At 37.6% G+C, this 12827-nt stretch overlaps 1 protein-coding gene across 1 annotated transcript in view; it reads left to right on the top strand.

The window, feature by feature from the left end:
* Nucleotides 1-12827, top strand: part of ZNF488 (zinc finger protein 488) — a 37565-nt gene that overhangs the window by 10529 nt on the left and 14209 nt on the right. The gene's annotated exons all lie outside the window — the stretch shown is intronic.

The following is a 12827-nucleotide window of genomic DNA, read 5'->3' as shown; positions in this document are numbered from 1 at the left end:
GTGCCTTGTATCCTCTTGAGGAGATATAGTGTATTTATAGATAACTAGATAAAGAGGCAGCTAAATGGCTCAATGATTAGAGCCTTGAGCCAGGAGTCAGGAAGATCTGAATATGAATGTGACTCCAAGCAAGTTACAGCCTTAATCTGTTTGACTTAATCCACTGGAGAAGGAAGTGACAAACCACTCCAGTATCTTTGCCAAGAAAACCTCATGGACACTATTGTCTTGATATGGTCCATAGTGTCACAAAGAATAGGATGCGACTGAACAAAATGAAAATAACAAATGGAAAACAAATGAGAGAGGCAGACTACTCAGAGTGTTAGACATGGAATTAGAAGCACTGAGTTTGCAGCACACTCTCAGACTAGCTGTGTGATTGTAGAAAATTATTTAAACTCTCTAAACCTCAATTTCCTTTTCTATAAAATAGGAATAATTTATATCATTTACTTCACAGTAATGATGTGAAGATCAAAGGAGTTAGCATAATATCAATGCTAAGAGGGAATTTTGTGGGGGAGAGGGACATTAATAATTGTGGAGACTATGGTGGATCAGGAATGGCGTTGCAGGGGAGATGTTACATAGATTGAGTCCTTGTTGTTGCTTGTTGTTGCTCAGTCATTTTCCAGTAGTGTCCAACTCTTAGTGACTCCATTTGGGGTTTTTTGGCAAACATATTGGAATGATTTGCTATTTTCTTCTTCAAAGGAGCTAAGGATTCCCAAAGATAGGATGAGTTGAACAGACAGGGGGGATAGACTGCAAAGGCATGGAGGCTGGAGATATGCTGACATGTATAGGAAACACTAATTACTAGCTAGAAGTGACATTTGGCAACTTTGCTGCCATCATTTCAATGGCCTCTTATTTATGAAATCCTTTTGGAAAGGATGCGACATAATTGAGTGATTCTCATCATCCTGGAGGCTCAATGTTTAGATATTTCTCACCAAAAGTTACAAAGGAAATGAAACTAGAAATGACTCATAGGAGGAATCTAAAGTGTGATTCTTGAATAGGTTTCAGTGCTGACATTTCAGAAGGACTTCAGTGGGATCCAGTATAAGAAAAGGAAGGACATGGATTATTTAGAGGACAAAAAGAGAGAGGAAACTAAGGAAAAAATAATACATTATGTTTTTCAAGGAGTGCAATGTGTTGGATTTACATGAACCAGCTCTAAATTGATGATCTTGAGATATTTACAACTCTCACCACTTTCCCTCACTTTGCAATTAGGAAGACAAGTAGTGGACGACATTTGTAGGCGAAATTATCTTGATTTTATAGATGGGGATATGGAGTACCAAAAAAGAGGGAAATGGATTACTTGAATATAATTTTTATTTATTTCCAAGAACATGAACAGATCTTAGGGAACAGAGGATGAAGAGTCTTCCTTAACCCACGTCTTAGACATCTTAGCTCCTTTCAAGGCTCAGCTTATGTGCCAACTCTTAGAAAAGTGTGCTCTTATTCTCCTAATTAATTAGTGTTCATTCTCTTTTCCGGCATTTATAACATATATGTGTAGCAACAGTGTGGGTGTGGAGTAGGTGTAGATGTGCTGGAGAGGAGAGGGCTAATTATTCTTTCTGTTCTACACCCTTCCTCCCACCCCTCACCTTCCTGAGCTTGGCCATTCTTTCCCAGCCCCTCCCTTTAAATTTGACTTTCTCTCTATTCAGTTCCCTCAGTTCTGCCCCAGAGGGGAATGGTTTCCCTTTCAAATCTGCCTCAGGAAGAAAATGAGAAAAAGGAGGTACTTGTTGTGATCCCCATGGCAGTACTAGCTTCCTGCTTCCTATAATTTCTTCTCAACCAAAGGCAGCTGTTCTCCTTTTCCTAGGAATGAATCTGGATCCACAATATTCTTTTCAGTTCTGGGAATTTCTAAAAATATGAATCAATAATTTTCCCTTTTGCTTTTCTCCAAATCTCTATGACAAGAAAGATCCCAGAAGTTACAAACATCTGTCTCTGTCTTTCTTCTGCACACTTACCCTGTCCTTCTGTCCCTACTTGTGAAAGGACTCACATGTACACCCCACATGCCTCCAACACCCTCTCCCAACATTGATTGACACCATTATGATTCACCAGTTTAGTGTAGAGAAAATAATTTCTTTTAAAAACAATAGAGAGCAGAAAACAAACGAGCTCTTGAGAAATCAGTATTGAAAATACAGACTCCTTTTTTTAATTTTCTGGAGCAAGAGAGTGAGAATGAAACAAATAATGGAAAATTGAAGAATTGTCGATTCTGTTCTTAGTTTCTTGAATGACTTCTGCCACTCAGCATCTGTTCCATGCATAGTCTGGCCACAGTTCTTTTCTTATTATTTCAGGTTGTTTTGGTGGGGGAGAGCTCCTCAGCCAGTATTTTTGCAGTATTTGTAGTCCTGGGGTTCTGTTTATTCCTATCCTTTGTCTATATTCTCTCAGGTATTATCATCTCACATAGCTTCCTTTTAGGAAGGGAGGGTCCCATCAGAGGGTCCCCAATGGCTCTCCAGAGCCTTGAGATGAGGGACACCCAAAGTTTATTTTCTCTGGTATTCATGTCACCAGTGCCCTATTTCATAAGCTCCTACGTTTTTACAGGTTGCATTTATATGATATAATGTTAGGTACTATAAGCAGGACATGTGTGCCCAGAGCTTGGCACAAAGCCTCAAATGTAACGGGCACATATATGCTTGGACACTAACTCCCAACAAAGCTCATCTATCCTAACCCTTCATTGGGCAAGTGAGTTTGTTTTAGAAGAGCACCAAGAAGTGGTCTTTCCTTTGTTGTGAAGAACAAAGAAATAGTTTGTGCTCTCTTGTGCTTTAAGGTGAGAATATGGGGATTCAATACCCTACTTCTGTCTGCTACCAAATTACCTTTCTCTTCTTAAAGGTATTTAAATAAAATATAAGGAATAGTTGTTTGAATACATCCCACTGAAATTAAGATTTCAAAGACAGGATAATTATTTTTAAGGATTTGAGGGATAACTTTCATGATGAATCAAAAAGGAATGAACTCCATGATAATAGAGTATAAACCCTTTAAGGACAGGAACTATTTAATTTTAACTTTGATTCTATCCCTAATGACTAACACATAGTAGGTACTTAATAAATGTTTGTTCATTTATTGAGTGCTTGATCCAAGGCTTAGAGTACTGATGTTTAGGCGAGATGAAACTGTTAGCAACCACAAGTTGATGCTTTTCTATTCGAGGTGGCTTTTTAAGGTGTTAAGAATTTGAGGTCTTGACACTAAGTTCATGTAGTGAAGATGCTCTTTTCATCAGAACAGTTCCCAGAGGTGAAATAATGAATAATAATGATGATACTTCTTTACAAAGCACTTATCACACAACCCCATGGGGTTAAGTAGTTATTGTTCTTCAGTCTTTTTTTTATTCTTCAAGATCCCATTTGGGATTTTCTTAGCAGAAATACTGGAGTGGTTTTCCATTTACTTTTCCAGATCATTTTACAGAAGAGGAAACTGAGGTAAATAGAGTTAAATGACTTGCCCTGAATCACACAACTAGTTAGTGTCTGAGAACAGATTTGAATTTAGGAATACATAGTATTCTATGCATTATGGCACCACCTAGCTGCCCTAAAGAATGGAGTACTACAAGCATCATTTCATTATTTTGCTCATCTTATAGATGAAGGAATTGAGACAAAGAGATAGGTTAAATGACTTGCCTGAGTTTGCATGGCTAGTTAGTGTTAGAGCTGGGACTTACAGAACCCTTCTGACTCCAAGACTAATGTTTTTTGTGTCACTTCAGGCTGCCAGGGTAACTGTCATGGGGCAAGTGAAATTGTAAAACCATCACATATGGGACTTGAAAGGAATCTTAGAATTATTGAGTCTAAATCCCTCACTTCAAGCATGTAGAAACTGAGGCTTAGACTTGCCCAGAGGTCACACCATTGTCATAGAAGTGGGAGGGTCTTTGCTGATTGTTGGAAGTAAGGAAGCTTTTTAAGTAACCTAAATGGATGGATTTAGGGCTTAAAAGAAATTAAGCATAACTTAAAATAAAACAGCCTGTGAGCAATTTAGAACTTTAATCAAAATTATAAACATGATCTTCAACAATACCAATACTGATCTTTTAATTAGTCAGGAATACTTTCTAGCTCTCAGAAGCTTTACCACCTGGATCTTCTAACATATGGGAATAATACATTCTGGGCATTGGTTGGTTATCCAGTCTATTTGAATATTTCAGGAACCTGCTTTAAGACTAAATTAACATACCAGCCAGAAAACTAGATTTCCTTTATCTAGGTCCAAAAGTAAGTGTATAGTTTAAGATTGGGGCTCCTAACCTATTAGATCTGGAAGGGCCCTTATAGATTATTTATAATCCCTTCACTTTACTGAAGTGACATATTCCTTTGTCCCCTCTTCATACAATAATTTGGCCACACAACCCTGATGTACTTTGGGTTTGAACAAGTTGCAAATAAAACAAATTCCATTTCTATTTGTGGTCAACTTTCTGAGGTTTAGTTGGAAACCTTCAAATGGGAATGAAGTTACATCCTCTGGAAAGAAAATAGCATGGGTTTAAAGTTTCCTTTGAAACACACCCTCTTTAGAAGAGGGCAAGGGAAATTCAGTCCTCTTGTTAATTTTCTCTAGAAGCAGAAGCCTGCTTGCCTTTAGAAGAAGATGGGCTTCTTGTTACTATAATAATTTACCCTGTGTCTTGTACAGAGTAGTTGTTAGAAGGGAAAAAAAAAAAAACAACTAGTTGGATGAATGACAACACAAACCAAAAGGAGCTACCTAAAGAAGTCATAACAAAAGTCAGTCTTTCCAGAATAGCTCAAGGCACTGTGCAAACCACTGCTTGTATGTCACCATTATCTCTGCATCTAATACCTCTTGAGAGGCTTTGTATCCCCAGTACCTCTCATACCGTTAGCACTGAATAAATAATTGTTGATTGGTGTATCAGTCCTAAGTAACCCTGAATGCTCCACAGCAAAGTGCGTTGAGTATCTTCTCTGGCCACTGACCAACAATTGAGATGGACAATGGGGTACCCTAGTGGGAATGAATTTGGCATTTTTCAAATTCATGTTCTTTAGGTTCCCCTATATCCATTCTATCTGGGGATCAGAAGACTTACATTCAGATTCTGATGTGCCATTGACTCAGTGTATCACTTTAGACAAATTCACCCAAATTTCTATTTCTTATTTTAATTCGTTGGGAGAATGGAAATTCTAACACTAGTGCCTTCTTCACAGGAGACAACAACATGGTAGAAACTGGCTCTGGCTCTCTTAGCAAGTCATAATGTAGATAGCATCAATGTGCCATCAGTGAGCCAGGGCTCTCTCTGCTGTGGAACTCTTAGCTCCGTTGGATTTTGCCTCTCTATGTTCCATTTCTTCATTAAAGTGTAGACCTGGTGTTCCATACCAGAGCAGGGAAATAGCCTTATAAGACTGGAGAGCTAAAAGGGACATCAGAGGCCATCTCCTCCACTACCCTCTCCATTTAGCGAAGTGCCAGAAGTGTCTTCAAGGTCATACAAATAATAAATGACTGAGGTAGGAGTTGAATTCAGTTCTCCTGACTCCAGATCCAAGGTGGTTTCTACGGTAACAATTGCCATTTATTGAATACCACTACTTCTACAATATCTCACATATCAGCTATGCACTTGCCTCCTTTTCTAACCCACTCTTCAATAGCCATACTCAACTTTTCTACTTTACTCCCTTTACATGCGTTTTCTCTTTTATTAACCTCATACACTAAAGTTCTGATTTATCTTTCCTTCCTACTGTTAAATATGACAGAAATGGCTCCTCTCTATCCCTTCCTCAGTCTAAATATCTTGCATTTCTAAAGTACTTTGTCCCTTTCAAAACACCTTTCATGTAAAATCATCTCATTTGAGCTTTATAAAAACTATAGAAGGTAGGTGGGGAGGCAAGTATTAGTCGCTCTATTTTATAGATGAGGAAACTGAGTCCCAGAATGATTAAATGGCTCATCAAACATCACACAGCTCATCAAGACTAGGATCCAGATCTTCTGGTGGTTTCTTAGTCAAATGTACTCAAATCTTACTCAATTGTCTCCAGAGCAAAACTTACTTATATATTGTTTTTCTGATCATTTTCATCTAAATATTTTTAAATAGTATTGGATAATTGGGAAAAATGAGGAAAATTGTATTAAAAGTTCTGCCCTGGGTCACTTTCTTTTTTCCATCTCAATTTTCCCCCCCTGATCATGTTCCCTCCTATGGACTCAGTATAACCTTTATAAAGATGATTCCCAAACTCATGTGCAGACTGAATCTCCCTCCTGAGCTCTAAACCTTGATCACTTCCTGTCTGTTGAAAATCTTCATCTGGGTATCCCAAATTATCCCAATCATTCCAAATTAAACATGTCCAAAAAAGAAATCATTAACTTTTCCTCCTTGCCTCCAAAACTACCACCCCAAACTTGCTTATTTTTTGTTGACCATCCTTCTAGGCATCCAAGTTTGTGATCTAAGTTTGTCATCCTTGATTTTTTCTTCTTTCTACCTCCCACTTCCAATGATTTATCCAAGTATTAACTCAATATGTCTTTATATTTGTCTCTTTTTCTTCATTAATATTATCACTTTAGTATATATATATATATACATATATGCATATATATATATACATATATATATACATATATATATGTATATATATAATCTCTTATCTAGATTATTACAAAATAGTCCTAATTGACCTCCTGACTTCCAGTCATTCTTTCTAATCTATCTTTCACAGGTCAGTATAATTTTCTTAAAGTGTGAGTTTACCCATATCCCTATCCTCCCCCAGAATCTTTATTAGCTCCCTATTTCCTCTTGAATGAAAATACAAACTGCCCAGCTTAGCATTTTCAGTTTTTCCAATTTATCACATTACTCCTTTTCATGTTTGTTGTTCCAAATAAACTAACTTACATGCTGTTTTCCAAACCCTGTACTCCATTTCTTATTTCTGTGTCTTTTCATAGTGTCACCCTATGCTAATAATCTACTTTATTCCCACCCCAACTCTTCTCTTTTCCCACTGAAATTAACCTCTCCGCACTCAGTTATTGAAGTATTTTAATGCCACCCACAACTTGAAGTAGAAGGTGCACTCCCTAATGATGGAGAATATTTTTCATTTCTGTCTTTGTATCTATTAAGCTTAGCAAAGTGCCCTGCATTCAGTGGGCATTTAATAAATGCTTTCAAAATTGAATTGAATCTCTACTTTAAAGATAGTTTTCCTTCACCAAAGGTATTTTTAAAAAATTTTATTCTTTGCTGAGGGAGATCCTATTTCTTCAGAACTGGAGATGCCTTAGTTCTGTTACTAGCTGTGTGACCAGAGGCAAGTTATTTTCCCTGATGAACATGATTTGTTTCCTCACGTATAAAAACAAGGGACAAAAAATGATCACACAGTTCTCTTCTAGCATTAGGAAATCTAGGATTTAAAGAACCTCGAGAGGGAGATATTTTCAAGAAACAATTTTTATCAGCAAAAGAAGCAAATTAAAATTTAACTGCAAAAAGGACACTTTTCCATGAAATTCCTACAAACCCCTTAATTCAATTAGCCTTTTTGGTGTTTGCCCTTTTGAGGGTCATTTGTACAAAAAGAAAAAACAAAACTGATGTGTTTTGGGGATAGCATTTAAAAGTCACAGCAATTACAAGATATAATAAAGTAAAGGAGTAAGAGATCTCCTGAAAAGTTGTGAAATCCTAGACCATGTGTCTGACAGTGCAAATATGATTTGCTATCCCTTCCCTTCCTTTCCCTCTTCCCTTCCCTTTCCCTTCTCTACCCTTCCTTTCCCTCTTTTTTCTTTCTCTTCCCTTTTTCCTTCCTTTCCTTATTCCCTTCCCTCTTCCCTTCCTTTCTTTTCCCTTTTCTCTTCTTTTTCTACTTTTCCCTTCTTTTTTCTTTTCTTTTTTTTTTTTTTAGCAGAAGTGAAGAATGATCACATTTTGGTAAGGCTAAATAAATCTACATGGATGGAATTATTGAGGAGTATTATAGCTATTGTGGTCTGTAAGGTAATTTCTTAGAACACTATAATGTTATTATATTTATCCAGAAGTGACTTATGCAGCAGCTTTGGCCTTTCTGGACATACAGGGAACCTAGAAGAAAGAAAAAGAAATAACTGTGTGGTTGAAGCAAATGCCACCAGATCCACACTGAAGTCCATGAGTCTTTACCCATTGGGTTAGATTATGTGGTGAGTTGGAAAAGGCCTTGCTTTTGGAATTAGAGGTCCAGGCTTTGAGTCTCAGGTCTGTCACATATATGATCTTGGACAAGTAATTTTATCTTTTTAGGTACAGTGGATAAAGTAGCAAGCCTGGGGTTAGAAAAGACTTATCTTTCTCAGTTCAAATCTGATCTTAGAGTCTTGATAGCTTTGTGACCATGGGCAAATTACTTAGTTCCATTTGCCTAGTTTCCTCATCTAGGAAAAATGGCAAATCTACTGTCTTTGCCAAGAAAACTCCAAATGTGGTCACGAAGAGTCACACAATTGAAACGATTGCACAATAACACGTCTTTACTTGTAAAATGAGAGAGTTGGACTAGATTGTCCTCAGATTTGTGGTCTTATGGTCTTATGTCCCTTAAAGTCCTTCCTAGGTCAACTTTTAGCTTTCTATGAGTTATGAAGGCTGAAAAGCCTGAAGGTGATTTAGAACAAAGAGTAGTAAACATATTCTTCTCAGCTGCCTCTTGAGGGCATCACACTATTAGAAGACAGGACCATAATAGAATATTGAATAATGGTGATTATAAATCCTCAAGAAAAGGCTCCATGATCATAGACGCCCAGGCAGGACCTCAGAAACTGCCCATTCCAAACTGGCTTTTCTGTACAAATCCCCTTCATAGCAAATGTGACAAATGGATGTTTAATCTCTGCTTGAAGCCCTCCAGTGATGAGGTAGCTATAATTTTCAACAAGTATCCACACAGAAAAAAGTACTTTGTAAGCAGTGGAAAATCAACTTTTGTACTTGACAACTTTTTGTGTGTTGTGTTCAACAAATATTCATGAACTACCAATTATATAGCAGAGAAATTACTCCTAAGAATTTTTGATTCCAAGATTCTCAGTGGTAGAAGGAGAATAAAATCAATTTTTGTACAGTATCTAAATGAAAGAAGGCATAGAATGCTAGCTAGTCTTGGAGTCAAGTAGAACTGAGATGAAATCCTACCTCAGACACCCTCCTCCCTCAGCAGGATGCTTCAGCTCTCTCAGATTCAGTTCCCTTACCTCTAAAATACAAGTCTCAAGAAGTTTGTTGTGAGGCTCAAATGAGAGAACTTATATGAACTGTTTTGAAAACCTTAAATCACCATAGAAATGCTACTTATTGTTGTTGTTATTCAAGTTCTCCCTCTCTCTCTCCTCTCTTTCTCCTCCCGCTCTCTTTCTCTTTCCTTCCCCATTCCCTCCCTCTCTTCTTCCTCCCCTCTCCCTTTCTTCTCTCTCCTCCTCTTCCTTCCATTGATGTTAACTGATTTGTCCAGGGTCATACAACTAGGAAATGTCTGAGGCTAGATTCAAACTCAGATTCTCCTGACTCCAGGGACTATTCCCTGCACCAATTGGCTGCCCCTTACCTATTTACTAAAAGGAAATTGTCCAGTCAGTGCCTAGGGTTAACACAGAGTTACTCTCCAGTCCGTGAGAGTATATTCTATGTATGAAAAAAGTCCAAATGTTCATTTTCTATTTTCAGCCTCAGGCCATTGATTATTTCCAAGAAAGGAGGTGTAAGAAAGATAGAAGGGGCCGTCAGGACTTCGCTGATGTGCCCATGAGCCAGTTGTAATGATACAATTTTTGGAATTTGTATGATGTGGAATCATTCAAAGTTCTGGAATTGACATTCAAGATCAACTAATCTAGCCCCTTTATTTTAAAAAGGAGAATGTATAGATCCAGAGAGACGTGACTTGTTTAAGTTAATTCAGCCATTAAGTGGCAGAGCTGGGCTTAGATCCAGTTTTTTTCCCCCATTCAATTCCACAAGCATTTTTGAAGTCCCTATCATGTTCAGGGGACTTTATTAAGTGTTAGTCTAGTCAAAGTCTAGTCTAGTCAAAGATTATTTATTAAGCTTCTCTATTATGTACTAAGTGCAGGGGATACAAAGAAATATAAAATCCAGTCTTATCTCAAAAGACTCACAGTTTAATGGGGGAGACAAAATATAAACTTCTATGAACAGATAATCTCAGAGGGCAGACACCAAGATCAACTAAGCTTAGGAGAGGCTTCTTTTAGGAGGAAGGATTTTATGGGAGATAATCTTCCCACCTCTTAACTTCCTACCTCTTCTCTTCCTCTCTAGTAGTATATTAGCTTTTTAAAGGTTTTATGTTTGTGTGTGTATCCATAATGTCCATCATTATGCCTAGTACATAATAGGCATTTAAAATGTACTGGTCTAATTCAATTTAAAAAATAGTTTCTACCCTCAAGAAGTTTACATTCCACTGGAGATTTCCATGATGCTACATGATGTTCCATTTATTAGCTATTTATTATCCAATCAATATCAAAGATAGTTGACTGTTGAAGGGGGTGAGGAGGAAATCCATTTAGAGCACTCAACCAAAATCCCCAAACACTGCAAAATTCTTAGTTTGATGGCACAGATCTATATTATTTAATAAAAAAATGTTAATGAAATTTTATCGTGTCATGTCCATAATGTCCTCTTTATTTGACATTTATGAACAGGAAGGGACAGAAAAAGATCAAATTAATTAAATGGGTTGGGAATCCCATTTGAATATTCTCTTCTAGGTTTGTGAACAAGGCTTGCATCAATGTTAGCTTACTTTTCCTTACACTAACGGCTATTTCTGATCCATAACATCAAGGACTTTTATTTATTTATTTATTTGCTGAGGCAATTGGGATTAAGTGACTTGCCCAGGGTCACACAGCTAGGAAGTGTTAAGTGTCTGAGATTAGATTTGGACTCAGGTCCTCCTGACTTCAGGTTGGTGCTCTACCCACTGAGCCACTTAGCGCTGCCCTTCATCAAGGATATTTATTAAAAATTGGCTGTGTTATTTCATTGCTGAAAGGAATTTTATGAGGGAACTCCTACTCTTCTATAGAACAGTAAACTTATAATCTTAAACATCATTTGCTCTGAAACTGAGAGTCTTAAAGGTTTCCTGAAGAACTGAGCTTTTGTTGACTTGCTCAGGTCCCATAGTCATTATGTGTCAGAGATGGATCTCAAACTTATGTCTTCCTGATTCTCCAGCCATTATTTGCTGCTGCCTTTTGGGGTATGGTAGGTATGTGTACCTTTCATAGAATCATAAATTTATTGCTCTAAAATACGTTGGAGTCTAGTTTAAACCTTTTATTTTACTGATTGAAGCTCAAAGGATTTTTAATGACACACCCAGAGTCAACACAGATAATAAAGGTCTGAGGAGGGATTTGAACCAGGTTTTCTTGATTCCAAGTTCAGGGCCTATTCACTGTCTCACACTTAGGGAGAGGATACTACTGCTCCATCTCTCATTAGTAGGATTTGACTTCTGAGTTGTTTTTTCCAGTCCCAGGAATGGATTTACATTAATCCATACACATTGCCTCATGGAGTTTTTGTGACTAATAGCCAACAGGGCTTAAAAGGGCAGTTTGTAGTCATGGAACAGACCCACAGAGCTCAGTTAACTGACATCCAGGGATTTAATCTAAGATGTGAGTCTCATTAATAGAAATACTCTAACCGCATGATCTAATTGGCCACATAGCTTGAGATTCAGAGCAGAAAATTAAAACTTCACCAGCACATATATACACACAGAGAAAAGCATTTTGTAGTTGAAGAAAAGGAGAAAATGAACCACTTGCTTGAGATGTAGTTTCAAAATATGGGGCAATCTGGGGTGCCAAAAGCTAAGCCATGGCTTTAGTTGTCTGGTGTTTAATAGCGGATGTAGAGTGGGGAAGGTGATGAGAAAAGGCATCTGGATTAGAAGGCATAGAGGAGGATTCAACGGTAATGGGGGCTCCAGCTTCAGACCAGGACTCCAGGGTTAGACAAGTCTCTTGTTTTCATCTCTAATTATAGAATCTTTGGTTGGCTCACAGTCCAATTCTTCTGGTTTCTAACTATATGAACACTCTTGCAACAACAACAACAACAACAAAACAAAGCAACTGAAAATCATGTTATTATTATGCTATTTTGTTCTGTACTGGTTGTTGTCCTTCATTCTCGAAGAGGCTCAAAATAGCATTATTTTATTTGAGTCAAGTTTCAGTGTGTCTGACAGAACAATATGAGCTCGGAATGCTCTGCCACAGGTTGGGCACAAATAGTCCCAATGAACATTTGGGATGGATTCTCTAACTGCATATGTTGCATTTCTTCTAAGTTACTTCTGCTTTGCTCATAGGGTCCAGATTTGTCTCTGGAGAGCTCTCCAAGCAGGGTGGTCCTATGCCAGTGTCTCCCATGCCATGCAATCAGTTCTAAAGTTCTTAAGAGAGACTTTGAGAGTGTCCTCGTATTACTTTTTCTGACTACCCCATAAGCATTTGCCATGCATGAGTTCTCCATAAAATAATCTTTTTGGCAAGGATACATTTGACATTTGAACAATGTGACTACCCCAAAGGAATTGCTTGGAAGTTTAGTATTGTGTTGCCAATCCATAAGCACTTATTAAGCACCTATTATATGCTGGGCATTATACTAAGTATTGAGGATTCAA

This window comes from Antechinus flavipes, chromosome 2, assembly GCF_016432865.1.
Source record: "Antechinus flavipes isolate AdamAnt ecotype Samford, QLD, Australia chromosome 2, AdamAnt_v2, whole genome shotgun sequence".
Lineage (NCBI taxonomy): Eukaryota > Metazoa > Chordata > Mammalia > Dasyuromorphia > Dasyuridae > Antechinus > Antechinus flavipes.
This window is presented reverse-complemented; position numbering and strand designations above follow the sequence as displayed.